Below are 11,621 nucleotides of genomic sequence, written 5' to 3' on the forward strand. Positions count from 1 at the left end.
TCTCACAGGGCAGGGTAAAATGACAGCTGTCTATGTCTGTGTTTTTTTATTTCAGTTCTCAGTTTATATAAGACTCCTGCAAAAGGGTGGAGAACTAACCCGAGTCATGCCAATTAAAGGTCCCAAAGTGATCTAATCAAAGTGGTCTAATCAAGAGTTCCCTTAACTGCCTCTAATGAAATCAAATGGTCCCTCGACCAAACGAAAGTAGTAGTTCAAAGAATGTGATCTTTTCTGGGATTTGCCAAACTTCAGACTGTCACAGTAAACATACCTGCTCAGCTTATGTGTGTGTATATGTGAATCAAAATTTGTATAGATTTGGAAATATTACTTATACTTCTAGGATAATCTTAAAATTGTCAGTTAAGATTCAGAGATGAATTCAATTTATCATTTAGAAATATGTGCATTGTCACTGAGACAGATTTTATCTTAATTTTTAGAAATTAATAGCAATAAACAGCTAAACACTTCTGGAGCAATAACTGAGTCAAGATGAAGAGCTAATGGGTAGAATCCTTCAAAATCTATTTGAAATACTAACCTTTTAATATTTTAGGAAGTTACAGAAAATTGAACAGGTGATCACAGAACCTTTGAAAGAAAGAAAATCCTAGTCAGAAAGCAAAATATGTCAATAAAAATTAAACTGTTTGAAGGCTTCTTTGCCTTAATAAAACATATTGTGATTCACTTAAGAAAGTTTTGTTAATTTAATGCAACCCTTTTCATTGCTAAAATCATTTTCTTAATTTCTATAAATCATTTTATGCCTGCTCTTTGACAACCCACCAGTGATTACTTAGGAATATATATATATGTTTATTTATTTATTTGGTAAAGGTGCTGAAGAATTTATCTTTATATTATGGATAAAGCAAGATGTAATTATCTTGTCACTTTCTTATATGTTTAGAATTCTCATAAGAATGCATTTGATAAATGCAAAAAAAAAAACTTTTTAAAGTATTGAATTGCCATTCATTAGTGATCCTATTTATAGAAAAGGCAAAAATAGCATAGCAGAATAATACATGAAATACAATGCTCACACAAATTGGCTTTGGTGTCCAGGTGTCTGTGAAAAAAAAGTATTAATTTTACAGTATCTTGGGGACCAAGTTGATGCTCCACACATAATCCACAGTGTCACAAATGTCCTTAGTAAACTGCACTCCCAATTGTAAAGCTATCACACTCAATACTGCAGAATGTCACTCTGTGCTCACTGGGTGGCCAAAAAGTGCTAGCAGGGTTACCACTATATCACCTACCTTTCCCCAGAGATGGGAGAAAGTAGACAGTTCAAATTAGCTGTAAAGCAGGGCAGTGAGTAGGGTAGTGTATTTTTATATCAGATATTTGTTTGAATTTATGCTGTATTTATGCTGCATTAAGGTGGTCCTGTTTTATTTTTTAAAATATGTTAATTAGGATGCTCAGATTCTCCTGCAGTCAGTAAATGGTTCTCTATGGCTAAATGTTATATTGTTATCCACTTTCTCATCTTTTCACATATTTTCTTTGCCTACATAAAGGGGTTAATTGAAAATCTATGGTGGATATGTGCCATATTTAGAATCCCATAAATATTATAACACTAGAGAAGTCATCTATGAGGAATATAGGCTTGATAAGAAAAAGCTATAAATCCAGAGGGGAAGGCCAAGTTAGCACTTAGCTATAGGGAGCCTAGGGACAATAAAACATAAGGAGTGAGCTGGCCCACACGCAGGGGTGATGTGCACAAGGAGTGCGGTGTCATGCAAGGGTGTCCCCCACGTAGGGGAGCCCTGCGCACAAGGAGTGTGCCCCGTAAGAAGAGCTGCCCTGTGCGAAAAAAGTGCAGCCTGCCCAGGAGTGGTGCAGTGCACACAGAGAGCTGACGCAGCAAGATAACGCACAAAAAAGAGACGCAGTTTCCCAGTGTCACTGACAAGAATACAAATGGACACATAAGAACACACAGCGGATGGACACAGAGAGCGGACAACTGGGTGGGGGGGAAGGGGAGAGAAATAAATAAAAAATAAATCTTTAAAAACAACATAAGGAAATATTACTGATGAGGTATTCTTTCTTTTCAGAAAGAGGAGCCATTCTATCCTGTTCATTTTGTGAGGTGGGAACTCCTAAAACTTTGGAATAATGGATTAATTGAATAAAGAGACAACTTCAAATGTTCTGAGACAGCGAAGGTATGATATGAAACAGAAAAACAGTAGCACCCTAGAAAAAGTTTGTAAATTTTTCTTGGTCATATTACAAACAGATAAACTACAGTGGAGGGTATGGCAAAGAGCTACTTGCTGTAGAGCTGTGGTTTACTAGCTATGTGGAGAGGGAAAAGGAACTTCTCATAGTGCTAAGGAAATAACTGAAATCATCAGCATAACTATGAAACTATAAAAGGAAAATGGAATTCTCAGTAAATGGACCTAGGAAAAATTGATATACTTGAGTGAAGGTTCCATAAGGCTCAATTTGTGGTCAAGTGCATAAAAAGACCTCAGCGTTTTAGGAAGGGACCTTAGGAAGAGCATAGGTACTGGATGCTGCAAGTCCTTAAGTACCTCAGATATTCCTAACAAAATTTCTCAGGACAGGGACACTTTCTGATGAAAATCTGTTAAAAATAACAGAACCATCACCCTGGGGGTAAATGAGAGAGTTCAGATACTGTGAGGGAGGGAAAGAAATCCAGAGGATGCATGTTAAAACTATGGAGTTCATCAGAGAGAGATGTTTTATTTATTTATTTTAACAGCGAATGAAGTTATTTTGGCTTATGTTACTCCTACAGAGAAACCTCCCCCTAAACTACAGGAAAATTCATATCATTTAATATGAGCAACAGAAAAGAAGGGTCAAACAATTCCATACAAAATACTGTAAGAGAAAAAGGAAACTTAATTGAGTAATGTATTGATAACTACAATATAATAATACAAAAAAAAATGAAAATAATTATATAATCTTTAAATAATAGCATTAATAAAGAGTTTACTGGATATCTCTTTAGATAAAAATAGCAAGGTGCTGAATATTGTAGTATTCTACATTTTGAACAGTAAAAGAGGGAATCTGAGTGCTTAAGTATTTAAAAAGAAACAATGTAAGAGTAAACCAAAATTAACAATAATAATTGTAATCTTTCCTTGGGGGAGGAACAGCATGAGGGGGAAGAATAGAAGCAAGCTTTCTATGAATGTAAATTGTTTCAGAGTTTTAACTTTGAACCTATGTAAATGTACTTCATAATTCAAGAAGAAACAAAATTAAGCCGAAAAGGGGATAAAGCAATTCATACAAAATGAAAACATACCTGAAACAAGTAAACCTTATCAGACATAAAGTTGGTGGCATAACCAAAACAGAGAAAAACATTATTTCAAGTGAATTTAATATACAATATTTTTTAAAACAGCTTTATTGAAGTATAATTTATCTACAAGAAAATTCAACCATTTAGAAGTTCAATATAGAGTTTACTGAGTTTTGGCAAATGTGTACAGTCATATAAAGCCTTTTGCATAATCAATATGTAGATTATTTCCATCTCAGAATTTCTCTTGAGTCCCTGAAGAGTCAATTCCCTCTAGCCATTTCTGGCCTTTGGCAATCACTGATCAATTGTGTCACTATATTTTTCCTTGCCTACAAAACGTCATGCTCAGTAAAAATAAAAGAGAGAAATGATATAACAAATGATTATTCTTATATGAAATTGTACTTCATAATTCAAGAAGAAACAAAATTAAGCCGCTATGGACTTCAGTGTGCAAATGTCAGTTCATGTCCTTGCTTTCAAATATATTTCTTGTAATGGGATTGTTCTATCATATGGCAGTTCTACATTCAGCTTCTTGAGGTACTGCCAAACTGTTTTCCACAGATGCTGCACCATTCTACATTCCCACTAACAGTGAAGAATTGTTCCTATTTCTCTGCATCTTCTCCAGAATTTGTAGTTTTTTTTTTTAATATCCATTCTATAAGGTGTGAAATGGTGTCTTGTAGTTTTGATCTGCATTTCCCTAATAGCTAGTGATATTGAACATCTTTTCATGTGCTTTTGTATGCATTTGTATTTCATCTTTGGAAAAATGTCTATACAAATCTTTTGCCCATTTTTTAATTGGGTTGTCTTTTACCATTGAGTTGTATGATCTCTTTATATAACATAGATATAAAAACTTATCAGACATGTAGTTTACAAATATTTTCTCTCCTTGAGTAGGCTGACTTTTTACTTTCTTGACAAAATCTGTTGAAGCACAAAAGTGTTTAAATTTGAGGAGGTCCATTTATTTTTTCTTTCTTTGCTTGAGGTTTGTGTGTAAGGTTTAAGAAATCAACTCCTACCACAAGATCTTGAAGATGTTTCCTTACATTTTCTTCTAAGAGCTTTATGGTTGTATTTTTTTATATGTAGGTCTTTGAGTCATTTGGACTTCATTTTTGTATAAAGTGTGAGATAAGGGTTCTTTTTCTTTCTTTTGGCTATGGCTATCCTGTTCTCCCAGCACCACTTGTTGAATATACTGTTCTGACCAAGCAGTGTGGATTTGACAACCTTATCAGATAGCACTTGACCATAGATGTGAGGTTCTATTTCTGAACTTTCAGTTTGATTCCATTGGTTAATTTATCTTTATGTAAGTACTGTGCTGTTTTTACCACTATAGCCTAAGTAATATGCTTTAAAGTCAGGAAGTGAGAGACTTCCAAGTTCATTCTTCTTTTTAAAGATATTTTAGGCTATTTGGAGCCCTTCCAAATAAATTTGATAATTGGCTTTTCCATTTCTTCAAAAAAATCTTTTGGAATTTTTATTGGGGTTGCATTAAAATCTGTAAATTTATTTGGATAGAATTGATATCTTAGTTATATTTAGTCTTCCAATCCATGAACATGGTATGGCATTCCATTTATTTAGGGCTTCTTTGTTTTTGGTTTTGTTTTGTTGGTGTTGTTTTTAGCAATTCTTGTAGTTTTTTGAATACTACAAAAATTGTACAAACCAAGTACAACTTGGTTAAGTTTATACCTAAACATTTGATTCTTTTAGTCACTATTGTGAATGATATTTTTTCCTGACTTCCTCCTCAGATTGCTCATTTGTAGTACATAGAAAGTTACAGATTTTTGCACATTAATCTAGGATCCAACCTCTTTGCTGAACTTGCTTATTAGCTCTATTAGTTTTGTTGTGGCTGTTTCAGGATTTTCTAGATATAGGATCATATCATCAGTAAATAGTGACTATTTTACTTCTTCTTTTCCTACTTATGTGCCTTTTTTTTCTTTTTCTTGCCTAATTGCTCTACTTAAAAATCTTACACAGTATCAAATAACAGTGGTGTCAGTAGGCATCCTTGTCTTGTTCCCAATCTCAGCCGGAAAGCTTTCAGTCTTTCATCATTGAGTATAATGTTAGCTGTGGGTAAAAATGATTTTTCATATGTGCCCTTTCTCATGCTGAGAAAGTTTCCTTCTGTTAAAACTTTCAGAGTGTTTTTATGAAGTAAGGATGCTGTATTTTGTCAAATGCTTTCTCTGCATCAATTAAGATGGTCATGTGAGTTTTCTTTTTTGATTTTTTAACATAGTGTGTTACAGTGGTTTATTTTCTTATGTTGACCTCTATATCAGTTTGCCATTTTTTTATGAATCCCCCAAAAAGGGAGGATTTTGTTTTTTAACTAATCCATTCTGTGGGTATGGGGCCTTCTGAATGGACTACATTAGTGAGGTGTGAGCTAGCTGTGCCTCTGTCCTCTTGTTGGGTCTAATATAAATGGAAACAGAGGAGCAAGGGAAATGAAGCTGCCATGTTAATCCTAGCATGTAAGAGAAAAGACTGCAGGAAAACAGAGAAGCCCTGAGGGTTGAGAGAGGTGGTGGAGTCTGGAACAAATAAAACACAGAGGCACAGAAAAAGGTTCCTAAGGGGCTGGGCCCTTGGACCATTCAAGGCTCAGGAGATAAGCCCTGCCATAAGCCTGGTAGCTCACAGGTGAATTTGGAAAGAAAGCTGAGCAGTCAAAACTGAATGAGGAGATCAAAAAGAGAAAAGCCCTCTGACTTGTTACTCACAGCTGAGCTCCGATAGCTGGGCGCCATGAGACAGTGAGCCTCGAGAGGAAGGCAGAGTCCTAGGCAGAGATTGCCCGCCATCTTGCCTCACCATATGGCAACTGACTTTGGTGAGAAAGCATCTCTGATGGTGCCTTGATTTGGACATTTCATAGTCTCAGAACTGTACGTTTTTACCCTAAATAAAATTCCCTTTATAAAGTGAACCCTTTTTTGGTACTTTGCATTGGCAGCCCTGTGGCAAACTAAGACAAACCATCTTTACAAATCTGAGATAAAGCCCACTCAATAATACCTGATAATATTTGTGAGTTTACTCTGGCGGTCAGTTTCTCTCTCTTGCCTAGTGATTTGTTTCACAAATCTTCTTTGGTTCAGCTTATTTTAAATCTTTAAAATTTCCCTGTTTAAGTTATCAAGCAGGGACAGGGACCCACTAATGAGGCACAGACCAGTACTAAGAGGGGGCCTGAGGATGGGGACAAGAAAGACTCCAAAAAACCTTTTCCTTCACTTTCCCGACCTGCCATCAGATAGCTTCTTCTGAACCTTTCCATAGAGGAAACCTCTTGGAACCTCTGCTGGCTGGTGTTTCCAGGCTGGATAGAGCCAGGATTCAAAGCCAGGCCCTGCTGGTTAACCTCGCAGAAGAGAAACCACACTCAGGCGGCTGCCATACTCTCCCTCTTTCCAGGGAGGAAAATGTCAGCTCCCTTCTCAGTTGGCTGTCTTCAGCAATGGGTTTTACCAAGGCTGTTTGCCTTGATGGTGGGTGGTGAGAGCCATTCCCAGCCCTAGCAGTGAAGAACTCAGCTTTTCTTTCTGCCTTTTCATCTGTCTCTTTGCCCCCATTACTTTTTGGACAATAGCATGGCACTCTTGTGCTTGCAGAACCCCAAAGCAGCTCCTTCAAACAGCTTTTGCCCTTCTCTGCTATTTTGTGTAAGAGAGGTGAGCCCAGCTAACCAACTTGACACCATTTTCCCAGAACTACAACAGGGTTTGCAAAAGAGAGAGGGAAGAGGCTCCCACACTGAAACTCCCAGGATGCTGGTGTGTGGTACACAGTCCTGGTGAAGCACAATCCTCAATCTTCCTGCAATCCTTGTACTGTCCTATATTTCTATCTTTATGTGAATTCCAAACTTACTGGATTTCTGTAGATTTATGCTGTCTTGAAATGAGGCAGTGTAAGTTCTCCAACTTGTTGCTATTTTTAAAAATTGTGATTTAAAAAAACAATTAATTTAAAAATCGTGATTTCGATTAGGATTGCATTTAATCAATTGATCAATATTAGCAGTTAGCATCTTATCAGTATTGACTCAATTCTAATTATTGACTATTTTATGATATTTCACCTATTTATGACCTTTCTTAACTTCTCTTAAAATATATTGTAGTTTAAGTACATAGATCTATCATATCTTTCATTAAATTTAATCCTATGTGTTTTATGTTTTTCAATTATTGTACATGGTATTTTATTCAAAGTATCATCCAATTGTTTGCTGCTGGTGTTTTGCCTGTTTTCCTGTGTCCTTACTAATTGACTAACTAGTTTTAGTGTCTATCTTGTAGGTTCCTTTGGCTATTATAGAGAAATGATTGTCATTTTTACCTCTTTTCAAATCTATATACTTCTTATTTTTCTTATTTCATTGTCTATGTCTTCTAGAACAAAGTTTAATAAAAACTGTGAGAGTGCATATCTGTTCTTATCTTGACCTTAGTTGGTGATTTTAGATAGAAAGCATTCGGTATTTTGTAATTCACTATGGTGTCACCTGTAGGTACTTTGTAGATGCCTTTATTAGATCGAGGAAAACCCCTTCTCTTAGTTTGCTTAGGGTATATCGTCATGAATGGATCAAAAACTTTCTTTTATCTTATGGGATGGTCATATGCATGTTTTTCTTTGTTCTATTATACTGGTAAATTATGTTGCATTCACTGGATAAACCCTACTTAGACATGATGTATTATTCTTTTTATATATTGCTGTATTCAATTTGATAGTGTATTTAAAGGATTTTAACATATATATTCTGAAGGATGTTAGGCTTCTTAGTATTAAACTAATGATCTCTGGAGCTTTATTCTAGTCCTTCATTATTTTCTCTTTGTTCTTCTTGGATAATTTCTATTGGTATGTGGACTTCAATGATGTGAAGTCTTTGTTTGCTAAATTTAATATATAGGCTCACATGTGGTCCATTTTTAGTTACTGAATTTTTTTTATTTCTCCATGAAAATGGTTCCCACTTTCTTTTTTTACCATGTTATATTTATGTTTGAAAACTGGACATTATAGATAATATATTATACTACTGGCTCAGGAATTTGTTTTGTTCTTCCGAGGTTTTTTTTCTTTTTTTTTTAGGAAGTTATCTTGCCTAGATCAAGCTGCCAAATATATCTCTCCCTGATTTGTAGCAGCTAACATCTCTGTTAAAGGTTTTGCTTCTAGCTTCTGTTTCTCTTACTGTTCCCTAGTAGTCTCCGCTGTGCCTATGTAGTTGAACGACCAGCTAATGATTTAGGTAGATTGATTCCCTGAGCTTGGGTCTTGGTGCTTCTATGGCTTCCTTGTTTCTGGGATCCCTCCACTAAATTTCCAGTTGCTCTTCCAGCTCCAATTTCTGGCTGGTGACACCTCAAGCCATCAAGGCTTTCACACATTTCAATAAAAACTCTGGGATGGTTGGGATCAGATTCTGTGGGTTGGGAACTGGCTCAGTCCAACTTGCAGCAAACTCCCAAAACTTCCAGGAGCAGTTTTCTCTCTTAAGGGAGATCTCCCATTTACTTTCTGCCCGCTTTTTTTTCACTTGGGTCTCTGGATTTTCCCAAGGACATAGGTAGCTGTTAGGAAGACATTTGGGTAGAATTTACAACAAAAATTTTGGATATCAGTCCCTCTACGGCTGTCTTACTCCCAGAATTTTCCTCCTAAAATTCCAGCTCCTCTGTTGATCTGAACTTTAGAATAGGCCATCTAAAGCCAATAAAGCTGTGTATTTCTGCTGCCAGGGCTAGAGGACTGTTAGGGTGTACCTTCAGGCAAGAAAACTAAAAAACCTCAAGTTTTTATCCAATGCAGTAGCAGACTTACAAACATGGAATTATCATACACTAACTATTTAACTATTTAAATAGTTAACTATTTAAATGGGAAAAACTTTAAAAACTGAATTTAGCTGTTGTTATAGTTACCTTTTGTGTACCAGAGATTGCAAATCCCTCTAGTCATCACAGTGGGCAGCTATTACCTAATTGCATGCGGGACAAGGGGTGCTAGAGGGATTTTCTTAGCATGCCTGCCCCACCTTAGACTTCCATCAGGCCCTGCATAATGTGCCATGGGGGTCTCCTTCTTCACTCCTGTTCTTCTAGGGAATTAGGCTGCTGTTTCTAGCTACTAGGAAAAGGCCTGTGGTGTGGGTAGGGAGTGGGCAGGGTTGTGGGAGGTCCTTGATCTCCTGATTTATGTGCAGTCTTCCTCAGCCCTGTGTACTTAAACCTTGGTGGTAGGGCTTTCTCTGTGTTTCTGTCCCTTGGCAGGTAAAAACCTTTTATTCATGGTGACTCTTGAGTGGGCAAGAGTTTCCTCTGTCCCCCTTCTCTGGCTTCTCCTTGGTAGCAGAGCTTTGCTTTATGACATTGTGGGATCATAAGCCTGAGAAGATTTCCTGTCCCTCCCTCATGGACAGGTGGTCTCTGCCTCCAGTAAGCAGCAGCGTATCCTTGCCTGGGATGGGCACTGGGGTAATTTCTAGGCTCTTGACAAAGGGGAAAATAATTATTGCTTGTTGGCTGGTATAAGTCTCTGGTGGGGGCAAAGCAGACAGCTTTTGCTTCTGCTGGCCCTCAGAAGGATTGTATCTTTGCTAGGACGGGAAAGAGGGTTTCCTATCCCAACATCAGCCACTTAAGGTGTCTATTTATATAAAGCAAGGGTCTGCGAGGTGGATGCATTTGTGCCCCCGCTGAGGGGGTTCTCTCGGATCGCATGACTGCCCCGATCTGTTTCTTGAGCATCTGGTGGAGTCATGTAGAAAAGAGCTGTGAATACGTGTGGACTCCGTGTCTGAGACTCCCAGGGATTCTAAACTGCCATACTGACCACAGTGGTTAGGAGCAATGTTTCAAAATTTGTACATCAATTGTAACTAATGTACCATCCATATGTAAAATGTTATTAATAGGGGAAAGCGGAAAAGGTAGAGGATGATGGGTATATGGGAATCATCTATATTCTATACATGACTTTTCTGTAACCTAAAGCATCTTTTAATGAAAAAAATTAGACTCTGGGTGAATAAATGGAAACAAATGTCACCATGCATACAAGACAACAAATCTTACAGTCATGAAAGAAATAATGCCAAAAATATTTAATTTTATGTATTTTATTATTTTTATATTTTTCATTATTTCAAACTTAAAATTTTTTTATTTATTAATTATTTTTTAAAGCCATCATTATATCATTTTCCTATTAATTGTATTCGGTTATTATGTTGGCTTCAATTTTGAAGAAGTTTTGGATCACAGAAGGGTAACAGCTGAGGCAGGGGAAGATCATTGTTGTGGGGTGTCAGAGAAGGGGGATGCATGGGGGAGGTTCACCTGGGCGATACCTCTAAGGCATATGAATGTGCTCAAGTGTTCATGGAACATTGTCACTGTGGGTGGAGATCCATACAACACCAAAGAAATATCGAATTCCCATACTGGGGAGCTCTGCCACATTCTCTAATGGGACAACAAGAATCCCATGAGTACAGGGGCAGAGACTAGTGAAGTGAAGGAGGATGGACCTTTGACAGGCCGTTGATAGTGATGACTGTACCTATGAACCTTTACTTTTGAAGCGGAAACTTAGCATAGTAGTAGAGGGTGCCTAAGCATTACCTCCTGAAAGCCTCCTTGCTGCTCAAATGTGGCTCTTTCTAAGCCAAAACTCAGCATGTAAATGGATTACTTTTTTCCCAGTGTTAGACATGACTCCTGGGGATAAGACTCCCTGGCACCAAGGGATTATACCAAGCACCAACTAGCAATGCAACTGGAAAAAGACCTTAACCGAAAGGGGGAAAAGACAAAGACAAATGAGTTTATATGGCTAAGAGATGTCAAAGTGTGTCAGAAGGTCATTTCAGAGGTTATGGTTATACACATTTCAGCAGGAACTCATAGACTGCCAAAGTAAATAACCTCAAAGAGTAGGGCTCCTGAGGGCTCTGGAAACATCCAGACACTATAGGCAGTGCAGACAGCCCAGGAGTTTGGCACCCTGCCAGTAGCCCCTACTTTGGAATTTACACTCCCCAGTGTGATAGAGTTGGACTCAGTTGTGTTTTCCCTACACGTGGCTTTTCTGCACCTCTATTTGAAGCTGTAGTTAGTACTAGAGTTGATAGTTGTATGTCCAAGATACTTAAATCTTTGGGCTGTCCATGTGCCAGTTTGGCCCTGAATCCCAACAGAGTTGTTGTAACACTTTCTTTCCAGTT

This window comes from Dasypus novemcinctus, chromosome 12 (assembly GCF_030445035.2).
Source record: "Dasypus novemcinctus isolate mDasNov1 chromosome 12, mDasNov1.1.hap2, whole genome shotgun sequence".
NCBI classification, from domain to species: domain Eukaryota; kingdom Metazoa; phylum Chordata; class Mammalia; order Cingulata; family Dasypodidae; genus Dasypus; species Dasypus novemcinctus.